The following is an 8645-nucleotide window of genomic DNA, read 5'->3' as shown; positions in this document are numbered from 1 at the left end:
CACCAAAGAAGATCTAAATAGAGTTATTGCATGTCATGGATAGTAACAGTCAATATTGTTATCAGTTCTTCCCACTTGATATATAAATTCAATGTAATAATTTTATCAAAATCCCAGCAAGGTGTGATATCCATACTTCATGGATATGGACAAGCTGATTCAAAATTTATAAGGAAAGGCAAAAGACCTAGAATAGTCAACATGATATGAAAGAGCAAAACCAGAAAACTGACACTAATTAGCTTCCAGACTTACACTGTAAAGCTGCAGTAATCAAGACAGTGTGGCATTGGTAACAGAATAGACAACTAGGTCAATGGAACAGAATAGAGAGCACAGAAATAGACGCATGCAGGTATAGTGAAAAGATCTTTGACATATGAGCAAAGGCAATTCAATGGAGAAAAGATAGTCTTTTAAACAAATGCTATTGGAACTACCAAACTATTGCATGCAAAAATTGAATCTAGATATTGATATTACACCTTTTATAAAAATTATCTCAAAACAGATCATGGGGCCGGGCGCGGTGGCTCACGCCTGTAATCCTAGCACTCTGGGAGGCCGAGGCAGGTGGATCGCTCGAGGTCAGGAGTTCGAGACCAGCCTGAGCAAGAGCGAGACCCCATCTCTACTAAAAATAGAAAGAAATTATCTGGACAACTAAAAAAATATATATAGAAAAAAAAAATTAGCCGGGCATGGTGGCGCATGCCTATAGTCCCAGCTACTCGGGAGGCTGAGGCAATAGGATCGCTTAAGTCCAGGAGTTTGAGGTTGCTGTGAGCTAGGTTGACGCCATGGCACTCACTCTAGCCCGGGCAACAGAGCGAGACTCTGTCTCAAAAAAAAAAAAAAAACCAGATCATGGATCTAAATTTGAAGTGCAAAACTAGAAAACTTCTAAGAGATAGATCACAGGAGAAAATTTAGGCGATTTGAGGTTTGACTATGAATTTTTAAATACAACATTAAAAGTATGACCCACAAAAGAAAAATTTGCTGAGTGGAACTTTATTACAATTAAGAACTTCTGCATAAATGACACTGTTAAAAGAATGAGAAGATGAGCCACAGACTGAGAGAAAATATTTGCCAAGGTATATCTGATAAAGGGCTTGTTCCAAAATATACAGAGAACTCTTAAAACTCTGCAATAAGAAAACAAACAATCCAATTAAAAAGTGGACAAAAGTCTGAACAGATACCTGACCAAAGAAGATATACAGATGGCAAATAAACATATGAAAAGATGTTCAACATCATACTTCATTAGGGAATTTCAAATTAAAACAACAATGGGATGCCATTATACAACTGTTAACATATTCAAAATCCAGAAGGCTGACAACACCAAATGCTGATGATGTTGTAGAGTATTAGGAACTCTCATTGATTGCTGGTGGAAAAGCAAAAATGGTACAGCCACTTTGGAAGGCAATTTGGCAGTTACTTACAAAACTAGACATAGTCCTATCATATGATCAAGTCTCAAAAAGACATGGAGGAACCTTAAATGCATATTTCTAAATGCAAGAAGCCAGTCTTAAAAGGCTAAATACATTATGATTGCAAATATTTGGCATTCTGGAAAAAGGGAAGCTATGGAGATAGTGAAAAGATCAGTGGTGACAAGTTGTTTGTGGGAAGGGAGGGAGGAGTAAGTAAGTAAAGGGTGGCAAAGTTCTAGGGCGGTGAAGCTATTCTGTATGATAGTGGTGGATATAAGACATTATGCATTTGTCAAAACCCACAGAACTGTACATCACCAGTAGTGAACCCTAATGTAGACTATGGGCTTTAGTTAATACTGTAGCAATATTGGCTTATCAATTATAACCAATGTAACATATTAATGCAAAATGTTAATAGAAAATAGGGGAAGCTGCATGGGGGAGAGTAGAGGAGATATATTGGAACTCTTTGTGCTTTCTGTTAAATTTTCCTGTAATCCCAAAACTGCTCTAAAATATAAACTGTATTAGTTAAGAAAAATTGAGATTCTCCTCCCCGCTACATGTGGCAAACTTGTTGGGGAGAGAAGAAGAAGGGGTAAAATGTTATTTCTGTCCCACACCTTTGCTTCTAATAATAATGAGCTGGAAAGTCCCTGTTAAAATGACAGGCTCTATATCCTGTGATGTTGCTGGGACCCCTCTCCCACAGCCTGGGCGTTAGGTCTGGGTGGCCACCTGTGTTCATTTCCAAGTGTCTCGTGTCTACAAACTCATCAACCCATGGGGGACTTAGATCACACACTGGTCTTGAGAATTCTTTGGCCCTACCACCCCTGGGGTTTCTCGCTGGTCCCTTGCTCCTCATCCCACCCTCCCTCTTCCCTTTTCTTCTTACTTTAAAAAAGTGTGTTCCAGTAAAGGGCAGTGGGTGGATTGCCTTGAGAACATTTATTTTCTAATGTAGGTTGAGCCTCAGTTTCTTCTCCACTTTCTTTAAAAACTGCAGAGTATTATGATGCTGATTTTTGAAATCAAATTTTCTTCTTCTTTTTTTTTTTTTTAGGCAAGCATGAAAATGAGGTTTATTGAAGAGAGAAAGATAGGATTATAGGGCAAGAGCAAGATATAGGTTTCCAGAGCATGGTACATACGCCGTAGATGACGGCCGGACTCATTGTCACAGCAGAACAGGCAAAAGAAAGGGCAAAGAGAGAGAGGTGAAATCAAATTTTGTATTAGTGATGAGAAAAGTAAACATGAACATTGATTGCTACAATCTTATCACAGACACCCTTGGTCGGTTCTCTTAAGAACGCCAAGAACTTGGAATTCCCCGCCTAATATTTTCTTGTTGAGATGAATAAAAAGTAAATGCATTAGATTCACCAGATCATCACTCATTCATTTTATTTATTCAATAAATATTTACCAAAGAGCTATCATATGGCAGAAATTGGGTCGGTTGTTGAGAATTCAGAGATGGAGACAGAGCTCTTGGCTAATGGAGTTCTGATTTCAGTGATGATTAAATTAAGGCAATTTCTTCAAAGATGTTTGTTTTCCCTCCCTCCAGCATCCTGGCTGAATCCGGGTGATTGTGTTCTTTTACAGTGGAGGTACACTGGATCCTTGTGATAGCATTATTCACTGAACGTGAATAATGGATTGGCTATTATCAATTCTGTAGAGCACAACCGACTATTAGCAAACTTGGAGCACAGTAAAGGAGGTCAGTTACTGGGATGTCAAGAGGACTTATCCATTAAGATTTCTCATAATAAGGTGATACAATACCACATGGAATGAAAACTATATTATCATGAGTCTATAATGTAACTTTTTATTGTTTGTAGCAGTAACTTAAAAACATAATACAGCACAGTGTAACCATGTAGGTGCTTCTGCTTGTCTGGCTTCTCCTTGCACTACCCCTCCGACTCTTTTAAACTGTGGGTGATCCACTGAGGGTCTCTCTCCTCTCTCCTTTCTGTCTTTGATTACACATGTACAGGAATCTGAAACGCCCATTCTGACTTCAGCTGCTGTTACTAGCTATTGTGTCTACCTATTTTGCTTTTCATGGCAATTTTCCTTATCTGAGATTATCTTGTTTGTGTATCTCGCTGATTTCCTGTCTCCCACACTAGAATGTAAACTCCTTTAGAACAAGGTTCATCTGTCTTGTTCATTGCTCTATCTCCAGTATATAATAGGTGCTCAAAAACTGTTGGTTTTGTGAGTGGAGGGAGGACTGAATGAATCAAGAAGGATTTGCTCTGAGGGATACAGATAGAAAATACAGACCTCATGTGAAGATGCTGACTTTCCAATTGAGGAGATGACATGTCCACATTTGAAAGTGTAGCCAGGGTGTGGTATGCAGGAGGACCGGCAGGTGACTTTTATGGATGATCAAGAGAAGGAGCCATCACTGGGGATGGGCCCAGTGAGGAACAGCTTCGTCAAGTTATATAACCCGCCTTTCACGGGGCTTCTCCCACGAAGCTTCCTGACAGCTGGGATCTATAAATGAACGATTATCTCTGCTTGAAAGGCCAGGTGAGACCACATGAAGAAATGCCGTTCATGACCCTGCTCTCCCAGGCTCTCCACGTACGCTCCAAGTTCTCAGTTCCTGCTCAAGGACTTTGACATTTGCTGCCCTTTGACCTGGAGCGTTTTTCCTTAGATGGAAAAGTTGACTCCTCACCTTCAAAGTCGCATCCTAAAGCACAGTCTCTAAGAATACATGTTATCTGAAAATTTCTTGTCTGTGATTTTAAAATATTTGTAATTAGAATGGAAGCTCCACAGAGCGCTGATCTTCTGTGTATTGTACCTTGCATTATTGCTGGTACCTAGCACAGTGCTGGAAATTGTGTTATGTTTTTAATAAATGAGCGAATAAATGACTTTGAAGAATAGACTTTGGGGAAAGTGGTGCAGGCAGGAGACTAATGAAGCCAAGATGAGGACATACCAGGAGAGGAGAAGGCAGAAGCCAAAGCTTAGCGGTAAGAAACACCCTGGTTAGGTGAACTATGAGGAGCAGCAAGGGGAGGGATGAAAGGTGAAGCTGGAGGGGTGAGCCAGGGTCGGGTTTCCAATGACTTTGTATGTCAAAGAGCTTGGGCTCTATCCTTTGGCAAATGGGAGCCCTGGGGAGACTTCGTGCAGGGGAGATATACAATCGTGTTCGTGCTTGGAAAGTCTTACCCGCGTGTCAGCTTAATCCAGTTCAGAAACATACTAAATCAATGACACTTTCAATATTAGTGTTACTACCACTGCCAATATTAAGGAGCTGGAGCCGAGACTAACATGCAAGCAATGTTAGAGGGACTCTTTCCATTGGCATAAGGTAATCTTAAATTTATTTTAGGTTTAAAAATTATACTAGTGAAGATACTTATAAAAATTCAAAATTATAGGAACACATCACTCCTTATAGCATTTCAGCAGTGGTTCCAAAACTTGGAAGCAAGTAAAATGTCCTTCAATAGGCAAATGGATAAACAAACTGTGGTACATGCATACATATTGTGGAATATTATTTAGCAATATAAAGAAACCAACTATCAAGCCATGAAAAGACATGGAAGAATCTTACATGTATATTGCTGAGTGCAAGACGTCAGCATGGAAAAGTAGTCGGAATCATACAATATGTATGCTGAGACTGTTTTTCCAGGTATACTATAAACTCCATGTAGGCAGAGTGTATTCCCAATATCTTGAATAATGTTATTCATATATTTAATAAATACTCATCATTATAAATATTGACAGATAAATATATAGAATAAACGTACTATAATCTCCCTTATGTCTAAATTATACCAATATAATTAGAGAGATTTTAACACTTTTGAGTAACACGATAGGAACAATCTATTAAATAAAATAGAAGAAAGCATCATATTTAAATGAAATAAAGAAACTGTCAAATCATTAAATCCAAGTCCTTTATTTTATAGGCCAAATACTACTGTTCTTATAGCTTTAGAAAATCTTCATCGCACATATGTGCTGGCTGTCACGTAATAAAAGAAGATATTACTTTCAAATTCAGTAAAATTTATTTCAATAGTCCATAAAATTTCAATATTATTAAGAAAACACAAAACGTTGAGACAGTACCAGAGCAACTGCATATGTACGTAGTCTGATTTCACATGCGCAGGAAGTTTGACTCTCATCCTCACCCAAATACTTTTCATCCTATGGCTGATGGGCTTTTTGTTTTACAATTGCAACCTCTGCTAGTGCTGGGCTTTCTGTTCAAGCTGGTTGACGAACCTCTTGATTAACCTCTCCGCTCCCACCGCCTCACAGAATCCCACCGAAATAACAGCAAATACGAACAAAAGGGAACACATTCACACAAACACTACGGGGTGGAGAGGCTTGGGTAGCATACAGAACATTTACACACAATTTCAGAAGAAAAATGACGCATGAGTTCATTTTGTTTTAAAATCCACAGCTCAGAGGCCTTGCGGGAAATGGCTGCAATATCTAGGGAGCTGTTTTTCCACAGTGATGAAGGAACTCTGGGCTCAGAGGGGCGAGTATCTGGAAGAACTTTTTTTTCTTTTATTTTTCCAGCATCCCTTCATATATTGGTGCATCTGTGAGCACAGTAACATGGGCCAGTGACATTTTTCATTTCTGTTGGCAGTGTCTTTGAGAGCAGATTGCAAGATTTTGAAGGCTTCTTTGAGTCTTCTGCTGATGTTTAGCTTAATTTTGACAAGTATATCTTACTACTGCAATGTGCTAATGATCAATGAGTGTGTCAGATAATGACATCTCTACTGCAGGAAATTATGGGGTAATGCAGACATAATGCCTGGTGTTATGACAAAAAGTGACTGATTTTGTCATCAAAATTGAAGTGTTCCTCTGGCTCAACTTGTTCTTTGCGCATCTTCCTTAAATGTGACAAGCAAGGATAGCAGAGATGCTGCCTTCAGGGCAAACTGTTGATTATTGATTAAACAGACCCCACTTGCATGGCCTAAAATCTTAAAACCTCTGGTGTAATATAACGCATAAAAGTGTTTCAGATTCGCCAGAGCTTAAGACGGCTCACTGAGATTGTTCTACTAGGCATGTTACGTGTGCTAGTCCATTTTGTGTTGCTATAAAGGAAATACCTGCGGCTGGGTAATTTATAAAGAAAACAGGTTTATTTGGCTTACACTTCTATAGACAGTACAAGAAGCATCACACCAGCATTTTCTTCCGGTGAGGGCTTCAGGGAGCTTCCAATCAAGGCAGAAGGTGAAGGGGGATCAGGCGTGTCACATGGGGAGGGAGGGAGCAAGAGAAAGGGGGAGATGCCAGGCTCTTTTAAACACCCAGTTCTGGCATGAACTAATGGAGGGAGAACTCATTCATTACCTAGGGAAGGGCACTAAGCCATTCATAAAGGATCCGCCCCCATGGCTCAAACACCTCCCACTTGGCCCAGCTCCACGGGGGATAAATTTCAACATGAGGTTTGGAGGGGACAAATATTTAAACATATGAATAGGAATCTTTCTCAATTTTACCTGTTTGTGAGCTGAATCAATGGTTTTACACCCCAGGTATAATATATATTGAATTTTATCAATATTTTTTCTTTTAGAAGTAAGGACTCCCTATGTTGCCCAGGCTGGAGTGCAGTGGGGCCTCAAGCAATCCTTCCACCTCAGCCTCCCGAGAAGCTGGGACTGCAGGTGTGCACCACTGTGCCTGGCCCAGATATTTTTGCAGCGTCCCTCTGCTTATTAGTCTAGTCCCTACATCTACACAAATTACATGGCCAACGAGAGTCTATTTCTCTTGTGTCTTCCAAAACTGTTTTACATTACCCCAAACAGATAACTTCCAGTGAATCTTCCTCATATGTAAAAATGAAGTTTTAAAAAATTGGTAAATAAAACTACTACTTTAAGAATTTTCCTTTATTTAAAAACAATAAATGGTTAGGAATTTATATACTAATGCAAACAGTTGCATTTATAGCCACAGTCCCTTGCTCATTTTTCATGAGGCTACTGTTAAAATCGTATATAAATAACATCCTGTTGCTCCTAGAAAGTGTTTACATTCCAGAAGCACTTTCTTATTTTTCCTTGGATATTCCCATGAATAAATTTGGAAAGCAACTGAAATCTGTCTGTCTTCACCTATAAGGAATATAAAATTCTTCCCACTAATTGGTCATCCCAGTGGCACACTTGTAAGTCTGTGGAAAGCACAAGAAGTTAATAGGAAATATTCCCTCCTTTTTCAATATCTTTAACTAGAAGAATTGGTAAGAATTAGTTGAACTGGTATTATTTTTCCCTTAATTGTTTGGTAGAATTCTCCACTAAAGCAATTTAGACCTAGAGTTTTCTTTGTGGGAAGGTTTTAAATTACAATTTGAATTTTTGTAACAGAAATGGGGCTATTCTATCTGTCTCTTTTTGAATGAGATTAGCTAATTGTGTCTTTGGAGGATTTTGTCCACTTAATCTAAGTTGTCAAATGTATGGGCACAATGTTGTTCATAATTATCATTTATTATCTTTCAAGCATCTGTTGAATCTGTCGTTATGTTACTTCTCTTATTCCCGATATAGTAGTTTTTATTCTCTCTCTTTTTATAATCAGCCTGAATGGAGGTTTATCAACATTATGGAACTTCTCAAATAACCAGAGTTTGGTTTGCTAATTTTCTGTAATTTTGAAATTTTTCTTCTTTTCTATTTTATTGGTTTTCACACTGATCTGTGCTTTTTTTTTTTTTTCTTCCCTCTGCTTACTTTTGATTTTATTTTCTAAGGTAGATTCTTAAGGTAGAGGCTGAGGTCATTGATTTGATTGGACCATGTTCTTTTCTAATATAAGCACCCAGTGCTACAAATTTTCTCTAAGTACCACATCAGGGAGATTCCACCAATTTTAGGTGTTGTGTTTTATTTTACACTCAATTCAAAATCCTTTCAAATTTTTTAGTTCCATTTTGATCCATGAGTTATTTAAAACTGTTTTAAGTAGTTTCCAAACATGAGGAAATTCTGTATTTCTTTCTGCAGAGAACATACACTGTAAGAATTGAATCATTTTAAGTTTATTGAGACTTGTTTTATGGACTAGAATAGTTAAATGTTCCATGCGCATTGCAGAGAATGTGTATTCTGCTGTTTTGGG

Source organism: Eulemur rufifrons, chromosome 7, assembly GCF_041146395.1.
Source record: "Eulemur rufifrons isolate Redbay chromosome 7, OSU_ERuf_1, whole genome shotgun sequence".
NCBI lineage: Eukaryota > Metazoa > Chordata > Mammalia > Primates > Lemuridae > Eulemur > Eulemur rufifrons.
Note: the sequence above shows the minus strand (reverse complement) of the source record.